General features: G+C 45.0%; 1 non-coding gene across 1 annotated transcript; it reads left to right on the plus strand.

The window, feature by feature from the left end:
* Positions 1-2,973: 2,973 nt before the first annotated feature.
* On the plus strand, positions 2,974-3,045 carry TRNAW-CCA (transfer RNA tryptophan (anticodon CCA)). The gene has a single exon. It is a non-coding gene; the product is annotated as a tRNA-Trp (tRNA).
* The last annotated feature ends 12,301 nt before the right edge of the window (positions 3,046-15,346 follow it).

Here is a 15,346-nt window from a genome sequence, read left to right on the forward strand (position 1 = left end):
ATACAGTGGTGTCTGTGTTCTCAGAGACTTACACCCTGGATGGATATCCCTTCTAGATCAGCAAGCCCGCAGGCCTCAGGGCAGCCAGCCCCTATGAATGTAGTCAGCCTGGGCTCCCAGATGCCCGAGAGGACTCTTGCTGTCCTTTTCTGTTTCACTGGTCCTTGGTGAAATGAGAAACACTTCATGTTTTGAGTTTTTTCAAAACTCTTGGGGTTAAAATATCCTTTCTTTTCTAAACTGATCATAGAATTCAGTTTTGACAATATCAACTTTAAAAAAAGCACAACATGAAAGTTGTGAGTTAAGTTTTATTTGGGGCAAAATTGAGGACTGCAGCCCAGGAGACAGCACCTCAGATACCTCTGAGAAACTGCTCCAAAGAGGCAAGGGAGACAGTTTAGTATAGATATATGATTTTTGTGAAGGGAGAATACATGCAATCAAGCACTCATTTTTCCAAAAGTTTTTTCACTAGTCTCATGAGGCTTTTGCTAGTCACGAGGAACAGTCATCACCATGAAGAATTTTAGTGATTTTCTAGATATGAGGCGATACAAGAATTGGGCTCATAAAATCAGCTCCTGAAAATATCTAACTATCTGAAGACCTGTCTTGCCAGTTTTTCCCTGAGCACAGAGTGCCTCATTTCTGCTCTCCACCCTTCAGGGGGTGTTGAAAATCAGCAGCTGCAGCAGCATATGATTTAATCCTTGTAGAGGCAGATGGCAACTGACAATTGTAGTTGACACTAATGTCTTGATGTACCAAACCACAGGCTTCCCAGGTGGCACTAATGGTAAAGAATTCACCTGCCAACGCGGGAGACACAAGAGACACGAGTTCCACCCCTGGGTCTGGAAGATCCCCTGGAAATGGCAACCCGCTCCAGTTTTCATGCCCGGGAAATTCCAAAGACAGTCAAATCTATATTGTTTCCCCAATAACTTTGGGGGATATTTCACTGGTTTCCAAAACCTGGGAACAACCACTCTAGGACAATGACCTGGGGCCACATGTGAGCAGGAATCTCTGGAAATGTCACCTTCTGCACCCAGACTTGTCCCCACCCTGTCCACCCACAGGCTCCTGAATGAACTGTGTGACACACATAAGCTATCAGCTCTTTGAAAGAGGATATCTACGTTTTGGAGCATTGTTGTTGTTCCGTCACTTTGCAACCCCTGGACTGCAGCACACCAGGCTTCCCTGGCCTTTCACTATCTGCTAGAGTTTGCTCAAACTCATGTCCATTGAGTCGGTGATGCCATCCAACCATCTCATCCTCTGCTGCCCCCTTCTCCTTCTGCCCTCAATCTTTCCCAGCATCAGGGTCTTTTCCAATGAATCAGCTCTTTACGTCAGGTGACCAAAGTATTAGAGCTTTTGCTTCAGCATTAGTCCCACCAATTAATATTCAGGACTAATTTCCTTTAGGACTGACTGGTTGGATCTCCTTGCAATCCAAGGGACACTCAAGAGTCTCCTCCAACACTACAGCACAGTTCGAAGCATCAGTCTTCTTTATGGTCCAACTCTCACATCCACACCTGACTGCTGGAAAAAACCATAGCTTTGACTAGACGGAACTTTCTCGGCAAAGTGATGCTTTTTAATACATTGTCTAGGTTGGTCATAGCTTTTCTTCTAAGGAGCAAGCGTCTTTTAATTTCATGGCTGCAGTCACTGTCAGCAGTGATTTTGAAGCCCAAGAAAATAAAGTCCATTGCTGTTTCCATTTTTTTCTCCACCTATTTGCCATGAAGTGATGGGATCAGATGTCATGATCTTAGTTTTTTGAATGTTTTTTGAATGTTGTGAGTTTTAAGTCAGTTTTTTTACTCTCCTCTTTCACCTTCATCAAGAAGCTCTTTAGTTCCTCTTCCCTTTCTGCCACTATTTGTTCAGAATTGCTGAACTGGGTATTTTCAGGTGTTTATTGGGAACAAATAAATACAATTTTGTACTATGTAAAGTAGAAAATGAGCATAATTTTGCTACTAATGGAACCTGGACTTCTGGGACTGGACACCCTTGACCAAACCAGGAGAGAGGGCTACAGAGTTGGCCTTTGCCACCCTACATATGCAATGGTGTCCCATCGTGGAGGTGGCCCTTTGTAAGCAATTCAGATCAACTGAGAAAGGGGCTCACCCATGGCATTAGTGGCTACTAGTATATCAAAGTAACACTACTTCAATAAAAAAAACTGTCCTTGAGTAGGTAAGAACCTGACAAGGACAAAAAAACTTATAATCAAGTTATGAAAAAAGAGAACAGTAAGAAACCCTAAGAGATGCCCCTGCCTTTTCTCTGACTGCCACCAGGCTCTTCCAGTTCTACCCCCTTTTTTCTGTGGCCACTTCTCTAGTTCCACAGCTGCCTCCAGTGTAGTTTCCAGCCCTACCAACATCTGGAAGGAAATGTAAACCCTGGATTAACAATCCTGGAGTTAACAATCCACGGATGGAGTCTTCACACCATCCATGAAGGCAGAAAATTTGAGTACCAGCACTAAAAGGAACCATCCACTCAGCAATTCAACGCTCAGTTGTAGATGTGTCTTGTGGCAAAAGTAAAGTCCGATGCTGTAAAGAACAATATTGTATAGGAACCTGGAATGTTAGGTCCATGAATGAAGGTTAATTGGACATGGTCAAGCAGGAGATGGCAAGAGTGAACATCGACCTCTTAGGAATCAGTGAACTAAAGTGGACAGGATTGGGTGAATTTAATTCAGATGACCATTATATCTACTACTGTGGGCAAGAATTCCTTACAAGTAGAAATGGAGTTGCAAAAGTCAACAAAAGAGTCCAAAATACAGAACTTAGGTACAATCTCAAAAACAACAGAATGATCTTGCTTCATTTTCAAGGCAAACCATTCAACATCACAGTAATCCAAGTCTACACCCTAACCACTAATGCCAAAGAAGCTGATGTTGAATAGTTCTAGGAAGACCTGGGAACTTCCCTGGTGGCTCAGAGGTTAAAGCGTCTGCCTCCAATGCAGGAGACCTAGGTTCAATCCCTGGGTCGGGAAGATCCCCTGGAGAAGGAAATGGAACCCACTCCAGTATTCTTGCCTGGAGAATCCCATGGACGGAGAAGCCTGGTAGGCTACAGTCCATGGAGTCGCAAAGAGTTGGACACGACTGAGTGACTTCACTTCCACTTTCAGTTTCAGGAAGACCTACAAGACCTTCTAGAACTAAAACCAAAAAAAGATGTCATTTTCATCAAAGGGGATTGGAATGCAAAAGTAGGAAGTCAAGAGACACCTAGATTAACAGGCAAGTTTGGCCTTGGAGTACAAAGTGAAGCAGGGCAAAGGCTAACAGTTTTGTCAAGAGAACACACTGGCCATAGCATACACCCTTCTTCCAACAAGACAAGAGACAACTCTACAGATGGACACCACCAGATGGTCAATACTGAAATCAGATTGATTATATTCTTTGCAGTGTGTTCTCTTGACAAAACTCTGTTAGCCTTTGCAGCCGAAGGTGAAGAAACTCTATACAGTCAGCAAAAACAAGACCTGGAGCTGACTGTGGCTCAGATCATGAGCTCCTTATTTTAAAATTTGGCCTTAAATTGAAGAAAGTAGGGAAAACCACTAGGCCATTCAGGAATGAGCTCAATCAAATCCCTTATGATTATACAGTGGAAGTGACAAATAGATCTGTTAGACAGAGTGCCTGAAGAACTATGGACAGCGGTTCATAACATAGTACGAGAGGCAGTGACCAAAATCATTCCGAAGAAGAAGAAATGCAAGGAGGCAAAGTGGTTGTCTGAGGAAACTTTACAAATAGCTGAGAAAGAAGAGAAGCAAAAAGCAAGGAAGAAAGAGAAAGATAAAATTGGAGATATCACAGGAACATTTCATGCAAAGATGGGCATGACAAAGATAGAATCAGTAAGGATCTAACAGAAGCAGAAAAGATTGAGAAGAAGTGGCAAGAATACAGAGAGAAACTATACAAAAAAAGGCCATAATGACCCAAATAACCACATTGGTATGGTCACTCACTCAGAGCCAGACATCTTGGAGTGTGAAGTCAAGTGGGTCTTAGGAAGCATTACTACGAACAAAGCTAGTGGAGGTGATGGAATTCCAGCTGAGCTTTTTCAAATCCTAAAAGATGATGCCGTTAAGTTATATACTCAATATGTCAACAAATTTGGAAAACTCAGAAGTGGCCACAGGACTGGTCAGGTTTCATTACAATCCCAAAGAAGGACGATGCCACAGAACGTTCAAACTACAGTACAACTGAACTCTTTTCACATGGTAGCAAGGTAATGTTCAAAGTCCTCCAAGCTAGGCTTCAGAAGGACATGAACTGAAAACTTCCAGATGTAAAAACTGGGTTTAGAAAAGGCAGAGGAACCAGAGATCAAATTGCCAACCTCCACTGGATCATAGAGAAAGGAAGGGAATTCCAGAAAAACATCTGCTTCATTGACTACATGAAAGCTTTTGACTGTGGATCACTACAAACCTTTGAAAATTCTTAACAAGATGAGAATACAGACCACCTTACCTGTCCCCTGAGAAACCTGTATGCAAGTCAAGAAGAAATAGTTAGGGACCTCCCTGGCAGTCTAGTGGTTAAGACTTTACCTTCCAATACAGGGGGTGCATGTTGGATCCCTGGTTGGGGAGCTAAGATCCCACATGTCTCATGGCCAAAAAAACAAAACATAGACCAGAAACAATATTGTTAACAAATTCAATAAAGACTTTGGTTCGCACACACACACAAAATATTTTTAAAAAAGGAAGAAATCGTTAGAACTGGATATAGAACAATGGACTGGTTCAAAATTGGGAAAGGAGTATGTCAAGGCTGTATATTGTCCCCCTGCTTATTTAACTTACATGCAGAGTACATCATGCGTAATGGCAGGCTGGATGAATCACAAGCTGGAATCATGATTGCCAGGGAAATATCAACAACCTCAGATGAAACCACTTTAATGGAAGAAAGGGAAGAGGAACTAAAGAGCCTCTTGAGGGTGAAAGAGGAGAGTAAAAAAAGCTGGCTTAAAACCCAACATTCAAAAAACAAAGATCATGGCATCTGATCCCATCACTTTATGGCAAATAGGTGGGAAACAGTGACAGATTTTCTTTTCTTGGGCTCCAAAATCACTGCAGACAGTGACTATAGCCATGACTACAGTGACTGTAGCTTGCTCCTTGGAAGGAAAGGTATGACAAACTCAGACGTACTAAAAGCAGAGACATCACTTTGTAACAAAGATCTGTCTAGTAAAAAAAGCTATAGTTTTTCCAGTATTCATGTATGGATGTGAGAGTTGGACCATAAAGAAGACCAAGTGCTGAAGAACTGATGCTTTCAAATTGCTAGAAAAGACTCTTGAGAGACCCTTGGACTGCAAGGAGATCAATATAGTCAAGCCTGAAGGAAATCAGCCCTGAATACTCATTGAAAGGAATGATGCTGAAGCTGAAGCTCCAATACTTTGGCCACCAGACATGAAGAGGTGACTCATTGGAAAAGACCCTGAAAAGACCCTTTCCCAGAAAGATTGAGGGCAGGAGGAGAAGAGGGTGACAGAGGATGAGATGGCTTGATGGCATCACCGACTCAATGGACATGAGTTTGAGCAAACTCCAGGAGATAGTGTAGGGCAAGGAAGCCTGGCGTGCTGCAGTCCATGGGGTCGCAAAGAGTCAGACACGACCTAGCAATAACAACAGCACCTAATACCTCCTTAACATGCCTATTCCAAATGATCCAATCACGAAGTGAAATAGATCCAGGGATCCTGTGTTAAGGGCAGGAGGGCAGAGCCTGGGAAGTGACCCCAACACCGGGATCCCTGTGCTCAAGGAGCTCCTAAAGACGGTGGTGGTGCCAAGAGTAAAGAACCCGGCTGCCAATGCAGGAGAGGTAAGAGACATCCCTGGCTGGGGAAGATGCCCTGGAGGAGGGCATGGCAACCCACTCCGGTATTCTTGCCTGGGAAATCAAGTCAAAGACTGAAGCGACTTAGCATGCACGTACAAGGCGCACCTGGGCTGCGGGACACGGGCTTCGGCCGCCAGGTGGCGTCCTGACCTCGGCTCGGGCAGGCTCTTCCCTCCCAGTAGGTCGTAGGGCAGGGCTTCCACCAAACCAAGCCCGAAGGGACGCCCCCAGTGCCCGCCAACCATGGAGCCTGAACGTAAACACGGAAGCCCTGCCTGCCTGATCTCAAAGCCCAGGACAATGCAGAGGGACTTCGTGTCCCAGGAGGACATAAGCACGGCACTCGTCTCCCCCTTCTGACCTCGCTCCTCGCCTCGCGAGGTGTGGGAGGAAGGGAACGAAGATAAGACTCGAAGGGGTCTGGAGGAAAAGCAAGGATGTCCCAAAATGAGGGGACCTCGAAACTGAATAAACAGGTCTTGCAGATGACTCGGAGGAAGAAGTCGTCAAGATTCTGACCTCCCTCCCAATTCCCTGTCGGCCCCGCCCCTCACTTCGCCCTTCCCCAGCCCTCCTTCCTCTTTCCGCCCCGGCGGAAAACAGAAGTATCTGAAAGTCGGGGAAAAGCGGCAGGAGAGCTCGCCGGGTCTCCAGTGCGCAAGCAAGAGGGAGGTCCCTCCGCCGCTCCGCGAGGCTCCTGCTCCGCACGCAGGGAGGCCGCCAGGAGGCGCTGTGGGGCGGGCGGGCCGCGTCTCTGAGAGGACTTGCTGCCTCTTCTAGATTTCCTTAATAGATGCAAGAGACCTTCAGCCCCACGCAGAAAGCATCTCCAGGCTCCTTGGCCCAGGCAGGTTTCCTGTCGGGCCTTGAGGGCAGGTCCTCTGTACCACTGGCTGCTGCAGCTCCAGCTCCTGGAACAGAGAAGAATAAGCGCCATCTTCACCAAATATTGTCTGAACTTCTGGTAAGGCCAGGAAATGTCCTTGGCACTGATGATAAATGAGTGATCAAAACAGACAAAGCCACTACCTTTGTGAAGCTTATATTCTGTTGTGGAAGAGAGAAGGGGAGACCAAGGAGATAAGCAATAAAATAGAAGTGGTAAAAGTAGTAAATATGTGTCAGAAAGGGATAGGTGCTATGGAGAAAAAGCAGAATAAGAGGAATATGGAGCTGTAGGGTGATGTGGAGATTCTTGTTTTATACAGGATGGTCACAGAAGGCCTTTCTTATCAGAAGGAAACACTTCATCAGGGGCGGAGAGCAGCCACTCCGAGGTAAGAAGAGAAAAATAAGGAAAATAAGGAACACTTCACACTTGTATTAAATGAATTAATATTCAAGGCAGGATTCCCTGGTAGGCCAGTGGGTAAGATTTCCCCTTTCAGTGCAGGGGGTACGGGTTCAATCCCTGATCCGGGAGCTAAGATCTCCCATGCCTCCTGCCAAAAAGCCAAGAGGCAAAACAGAAGCAATATTGTAACAAATTCAATAAAGACTTTAAAAATGATCCACATCAAGGCAAGACCCCCACTGGGCAGTGGCACTCCTGATGTGATGTAGGTCACACCTGTCTGCCCCACTTCATCCATCCAATCATTTTATTTTTTTAAATTGATTTATTTGGAAGCATTGGGGATCTTAGTTCCCCAACCAGGTACCAAACCTCTGTATTGCAAGGCGGATTCTTAACCACTGGACCACCAGGGAAGTCCCAGTGCCCTCAGTCACCTACCTTCTTTATGGTGGACCTTATGCTGGGTGTATTGCATTTCTATATACCCAAACCCAGGATATGAAAATGAAGAAAACATACTCCTTGGAGGGGAAAGAGACCTTCACACTCACTCTGGTAGGATCAGAGAATGACACAGCCTTCTTGGGAAGTGATTTAACAGCATCTCATTTTTAAACGTGGGCACACTTTGAACCAAATCCTCAGTCTGGGACTCCAAGCCAGGCCTCTCAGCATGGTGGTCAGGACCACTGACTGGGTTTTAACTCCAGCAGCATCTCATATCAGCTTCCCAGGTGGCTCACTGGTAAAGAATCTACCTGCCAATGAAGAAGACACGGGTTCAACCCCTGGGTCAGGAAGATCCCCTGGAGAAGGAAATGGCAACCCACTCCGGTATTCTTGCCCAGGGAAATCCCATAGACAGAGGAGCCAGGTGGGATACAGTCCATGGGGTCGCAAAGAGTTGGCCACAACTAAGCTCTACACACTAACGTCTCTTATCAGCCCTAGGACCCTGAAAATATTATTCACCTGTGCTTGAGTTTTCACATCTGTGCTACTGCTAAGTCACTTCAGTCGTGTCTGACTCTGTGCGATCCCATAGACGGGAGCCCACCAGGCTCCGCCATCCCTGGGATTCTCCAGGCAAGAACACCGGAGTCGGTTGCCATTTCCTTCTCCAGTGCATGAAAGTGAAAAGTGAAAGTGAAGTCGCTCAGTCGTGTCCGACTTTTAGTGACCCCATAGACTGCAGCCCACCAGGCTCCTCCGTCCATGGGATTTTCCAGGCAAGAACACTGGAGTGGGGTGCCATTGCCTTCTCCTTTCACATCTGTAACACTAAGCTAATAATAAGATTAGCTAGCCTTTAGTAGTTTTGAGAAAATATATCACAAAGGGCTTAGAGCACCTGTCTCATTGCAAGTGTTCAATAAATGTTAGCCATTATTATTTGCTCAAGCAACTGTTTGCACAGAAGTGCAGAGTTGTTTTTTTTTTTTTTAAAGTCTTTATTGAATTTGTTGCAATGTTGCTTCTGTTCCATGTCTTGGTTTTCTGCCCAAGAGGTATCTTAGCTCCTTGATCAGGGATCGAACACTCACCGCCTGCATTGGGAAATGAAGTCTTAACCGCTGGACCACCAGGGAAGTCCCAAAAGTGCAAGGTGACTTGTTCATCACAATCCTCTCTGCAGTGAGCTCCAGATTAGAGCAACCTCAATGAATATCCCAGAGAAGGCAATGGCACCCCACTGCAGTATTCTTACCTGGAAAATCCCACAGACGGAGTAGCCTGGTAGGCTGCAGTCCATGGGGTCGCTAAGAGTTAAACATGACTGAGCGACTTCCCTTTCACTTTTCACTTTCATGCATTGGAGAAGGAAATGGCAACCCACTCCAGTGTTCTTGCCTGGAGAGTCCCAGGGACGGTGGAGCCTGGTAGGCTTCCTTCTCTGGGGTCGCACAGAGTCGGACACGACTGAAGCGACTTAGCAGCAACAGCAGCAGCAGCAGTGAATATTGAACCGTAGGGAGATGACTAAGCAGATTATAGTACATCCATTCTATAGAAGAAAATGTAATTTTAGGAAGATTGTGTCAAAGGGAGACGTCATATCAGATCAAATGTCAAAAAGTGTTGAGTCTCCTGGAATGCTGGGATGTGTATCAGGGGAGGCCTGGGGAAGACTTGGCTCTGAGGACCTTAGTTCCTCTGATAAGAGCTAATTTGATTTGTTACATGAATAGTCCATCAATATCAATCCAAAATTTTAAGTGCAAATATCTTTTGACCCAGAAATTCTACTTCCAGGAGCTTATCTAGGAAGGTATACTTTAGGTATATCCTAATGGCAACCCACTCCAGTACTCTTGTCTGGAGAGTCCCATGGACGGAGGAGCCTGGTGGGCTGCAGTCCATGGGATCGCTAGGAGTCAGACATGACTGAGCGACTTCACTTTCATGCATTGGAGAAGGAAATGGCAACCCACTCCAGTGTTCTTGCCTGGAGAATCCCAGGGATGGGGGAGCCTGGTGGGCTGCCGTCTCTGGGGTCGCACAGAGTCGGACACGACTGAAGTGATTTAGCAGCAGCAGTAGCAGCAGCAAAGGTATACTTGCACATTTGCACAGACTCATCAACAAGAAGGTTTGTGGCAGCATATCAAAGACAGAAACAACCTCATTGTCCATCAACAGAGGATTAGTTAAATAAATGATGATGCATCCATCCTGTGAGAGATTGAGCAGCCATTAAAGTTAATGAAGCAGATCTATATGTGCTGAAGTGGAAAAATCTCCAAGATGCACTAATTTACACACACAGCATGACAACAATGAGATACCACTTCATACCCATTTAAATGGCTGAAATTTTAAAAACTGACTACATCAAACATTTATAGAACTGTGGTGCAAGTAGAACTTACACACTCTGCCAGTGTTGTATAAAATGACACAACCATTTTAGAAAACAGGTTGTGTTGTGTTTGTTTGTTCTTAAATAAAGTTAAACATACATGTAAGCAGCTCTAGCAAATTCGCTCCTAGGTATTATCCAAGAGAAATAAAAATTTATACATATATTGTACACAAATGTTGATAGCAAGTTTATTTGTAATAGCCCCAAACTAGAAACAACTCAAAAGATCATCAGGAGATAAGTAGGTAAATGGACTGTGTTAAAACTACTCAACTGTAAAAATCGTATTCTGCCTCCAGAACTTCACCGCTGTGAACTTACAGCTCCCAGTCAACAATAAAAAAAAAAAAGACCTGCCCATAAGCAACTGCATGCAAATATTTGTCGCTCAGTTGTGTTCAACTTCCTGAGACTCCGTGGACTGCAGCCTGCCAGGCTCCTCGATCTGTGGAATTCTCCAGGCAAGAATGCTGGAGTGGGTAGCCATTCCCTTCTCCAGGGGATCTTCCTGACCCAGAGATTGAATCCAGGTCTCTTGTATTACAGGCAGATTTTTTACTGTCTGAGCCACCAGGAAAGCCCATGCAAATGAATCTCAAAATCATTATTCTGAGTAAAAGAAGCTAGCACAAAAACAATTCCATTTTTTGAAGTTCTATAACAGGCAAAACTAAGCTAAGGTGATAGAAAGCTGACCAGTGAATTGGGGTTGGGGATGTTTAACTGGGCTTCCCTGGTAGATCAGATGGTAAAGAATCTGCCTGCAATGTGGGAGACCGGGTTCGATCCCTGGGTCAGGGAGATTCTCTGGAGAAGAGAATGACAACCCACTCCAGTATTCTGCCTGGAGAATCCCATGGACAAGGGAGGCTGGTGGGCTACAATCCATGAGTTCACAGAGTGGGACATGACTGAGTGACTAAGCAGCAGAGCATATTTAACTGGAAAATCAACTGAGAACTTTCTGTGAAATTTGGATTATAAGGGTGTATACATTATCAAAAGTCAGAAAACTCTCAAGATTTGTTCATTTTATTGAATGTAAAATTATTCCTCACTTTGAGAAAAAGAAAAGAAAGAACAGCCTAGGCCCTCACAATGACAATAATGAAGAATTTGAGGGGAAGGGGGCTGCCCTGGGGACCCTTGGAGGTGGTGTGCTCTCCTAGTGCTGAGCTCCTGGGGGCAGAACCCATCAAATTCTGCTTTATTGTTCTCTCCACCCTCAGTGCCCAGAACAGAACCGGGCAGGACAGGTATTTACTGAGCACCCCAGGAAAGGGGGGAGCATGAGACAGGCTGCAGGTCCTCTGAGCCTCACAATAAGCAGACAGGACAGAATCTGACAGGGCACCCCTTGGAGTGATGCCAAGGTGAGCTCTGTGAGCCTGCGAGCTGGCTGGGGGTGCAGACCCCAGGGCTCCTGTTCCTTGTCCCAGCTGGTGCTCGGGGCTGGGCTGCAGCAGCTAGTTCTGGTAGATTTGGAGCAAACACAAGAGCTTAGAGGTGGCCTAGTAACCCACTCCAGTACTCTTGCCTGGAAAACCCCATGGACGGAGGAGCCTGGAGGGCTGCAGTCCATGGGGTTGCTGAGGGTCGGACACGACTGAGCGACGTCACTTTCACTTTTCACTTTCATGCATTGGAGAAGGAAATGGCAACCACTCCAGTGTTCTTGCCTGGAGAATCCCAGGGACGGGGGAGCCTGGTGGGCTGCCGTCTCTGGGGTCGCACAGAGTCGATGAGTGAAGTGACTTAGCAGTAGCAGTAAGACACACTGATCCATTCTCTCATGGCTAGCCCAGCCCTAGGGTTTCTAGGCTTTCTCACCACACATATGCTTTGGAGCTTCTTGTTGTCGTTCAGTCTCTTAAGTCATGTCTGACTCTTTGCAACCCCATGGACTGCAGGCTTCCCTGTCCTTCACCATCTCCTGGAGTTTGCTCAGACTCATGTCCAGTGAGTCATTGATGCCATCTAACCATCTCATCCTCTGTCACCCCCTTCTCCTTCTTAACTGGTTCCTATAAGTTGGCCTCCAGCTCATAGCCTGGCAGAGGGCCATCTCAGTTCCAAACACTCAGAACTTTCCCCCTCGATATCCTGAAGTCCATGAACTTTAAATGAAGTGAGACAGATCCCTTGCTGCTGGAGTTTCCAGTCCCAGAGCAGTGATTCCTGAAATGACTGACTTCACCCAGTACACCTGCCCCAGTATGAGAAAAAAATCACAACAAAATTCCCATATGATCTTGGAGGAGAAAACGAAAAGCATTGCTAAAGCTGACTAAAAAATAAAGTAACAACCTGAAAGTAGAGAGTTATTTTATTTGGTGGGAATGTTTAGGACTCCAGGCCCGGGAGAGGGAATCTCAGTAGCTCTGAGAAAACTGCTCCAAGGAGGCAGAGGAAGTCAGGCTATATACAAGTTTGCAACAAAGGGAGCAGGCAGTCTGAACATCAAAGACCAGGTATCAGGTTAAGGAATTTAACAGTCTATGTATGGGAAGATGCAAGCCTCTGGGCTCACTGAATCATTCCTCCCTTACTCACCTCAGCTATCTGGGGCCAATCCTGTTTCCTCGCTCACCTTGCTTCTTGCATTCCCCTTGAACCTCAGCAGTCACTGCGGGGGTTGGCAGCATTTGCTGGATCACAGTTTGGGGAGCCCTCATTCACATTGGGAGGCCAGAAATCACTGATGGCTGTGAGATTTCTTGTTGATTAATATGACAGGAGATATTTTCATTTCACACTAACTATGATTTGAATCCAGAATCCATAAAACAGAAGACTGATAAATTCAACTAAAATGTTTAAAAAAATTTAATTCTTGATTGTAAAACCTCTGTAAACAAATTCAGAAGACAAATAGCAAACTGGGAAAATATTTTTTAATTCATATAACAGAAGAAGAGCTTAATTTCTCTAATATAAAAAGAGATCCTGTAAATTGGTAAAGGTCAACCCCTGAATTTTAAAATGGCAAAAGTTCTAAAAAAAGGTATAGATAAATGACTTTTTTAAAAATTGGGATATAGTTGCTCTATAATGTTGTGTTAGTTTCTGCCATACAACAGAGTAAATCAGCTGTACATATACATATATCCCCTCTTTTTTTTTTAAATTTCCTTTCCATTAGGTCACCACAGACCACTGAGTAGAGTTCCCTGTGTTATACAGTAGGTTCTCATTACATACCTATTTTACATGTGGTGGTGGTGGTGATTTAGTTGCTAAGTCATATCCAACTCTTTGCAACCCCATGGACTGTGTAGCTCACCAGGCTTCTCTATTTCCCAGGAAAGACTACTGGAATGGGTTGCCATTTCCTTCCCTGAGGGATTCTCCCAACCCAGGGATTGAACTCCAATCTCCTGCATTGGCAGGCAGATTCTTTACCACTAAGCCCCCAGGGAAGCCCTTTTTATACACAGCAGTGCATAGATGTCAATCGCCATCTCCCGATCCATTCCATCCCCCATAAATAACTCAAAGATTAAAATATTCTCAATCTTACATTGAGAGAAATAAAACTATATAAAATTGCCAAGAGTCAACAAATATTTTTACCTAAAGATCACAACAATTTCATACAGCTAATATTAATACAAATTAAAACAAGATAGAGATACGGTTTTATCCTTTCAGTTTGGCAAAGATGAAAAAGATTTGTAAACACCTTATGTTTGCAAAACTGTGAAATAACATGGACTTTGAAGGCAGAAGGCTACTTGTACAGTCTCTATGGAAGCAACTATCTCTCAAATGACAAATGTAAATACCCTTTAACGCAGCTATTGCTCCACTAGGAAATTATTCTACACGTACCTGAAATGTACACAGTTATTCACCACACTCTTTACAATCTCAAATGATTAGAAAACAACTAAATGCCCATCAATTGGTAGACTGGGTAAATAAATTATGGTACATTCACACACACAAAAACAAAGCATCGCTAAATATACAATGAAATGATCCCTAAAATACAGTGATAGATTTTTAAAACCCTATACACAAGGTTCAGAACAATGCGTATAGTATGTTACCATCTTGGTTAACAAATATACATGTGTGCATTACAGTCTCTGGAAAAACTGAAGGCATTTGTTCTGCCTGGAAAGGGGAACTTGGGTGGTTGAAAAAAGAGGTAGTAGGGAAACATTTCACTGGATATTGTTTTGTAGCGTTTGGATTTTGAACCCTGTGAATAATTACCTATTCAAAACAAACAAAAAACATAATAAGCAGCCCTGGCAGGGCTCTCAGTGTATTTCTATCAAATACCTCACCCTAACCAAAGTATTAACATAACAAGACTCAGACAGATAGATAATCTCAGCAATGGGGGGTCCCTTCTCCCAAAGTCTGCTCTATTCTTGTTTTGTGTATTGTCCCAGGACATTGTGACTGGCAAAGTTCGGGGGAGCCACTGGGTGACACTAGGCTTAAGGCCTTAAACAGGTGCTAGTCTGAGCTTCCTGAGCTCCTGCTGGGCTGGGCCCGCCCTGAGGCATCAGTGAGGCAGGAAGCCAGGGACCTGGTGGCAGGAGCTTAGCGGCAACCTGAGGAGTTGAAGCTGATTGAGGGGACACTGAGTTAACAGGCAGGGTGAGACTAGGGTGCACACACCGGCCAGCTGGAGAAGGTGGTCTGTGGTGGCCCAGGGAGTTCTGGGTCTGGGCCCCAAAGAGGGGGTGCAAGAGTAGTCCTCCCTACTCACCATCACTCCCAGGCCCCACATTTGTGCTTCTCATGCCTGCAACTCTGGGCTCCAGACGTTCTGACCCCCGAGAGGCTGCACTCTTGCCAAGGTACATGACCAGGGTCTCACTGAACTACAAGCTACAGTTCCTCCTCCTGCAGTTCCCATGAGAGGAGGAGTCACCATACTGGCAAGAGACATTGACCCTGATGAGCAGGAGGTAGAATTGCCTTTATACCATTATAGGCAGGTGGGGTGGGGAGGTGACACTTGGAACCCACATGATTCACATCAGTGCCTCTTGGTACCCCCTATGAATGGACACACATAGCAACCCCAGCCTGAGATGGTTATGATTATATCGACTGAAAAAAAAAAAAAATGCAAAAAATCTTCAGGCCCAAAGTTGAGACTTATGTATTATTTGGTAAACTTTGAGGACTTCAAGCCCAGGAGGCAGCTTCTCAGACAGCTCTGAGGGACTGTTCAGAAGAGGGAGGGGAGGAGCCAGGACATATAGGGGTTTTGCAA

The sequence above is a fragment of the Bubalus kerabau genome, chromosome 2 (assembly GCF_029407905.1).
Source record: "Bubalus kerabau isolate K-KA32 ecotype Philippines breed swamp buffalo chromosome 2, PCC_UOA_SB_1v2, whole genome shotgun sequence".
Taxonomy (NCBI): Eukaryota; Metazoa; Chordata; class Mammalia; order Artiodactyla; family Bovidae; genus Bubalus; species Bubalus kerabau.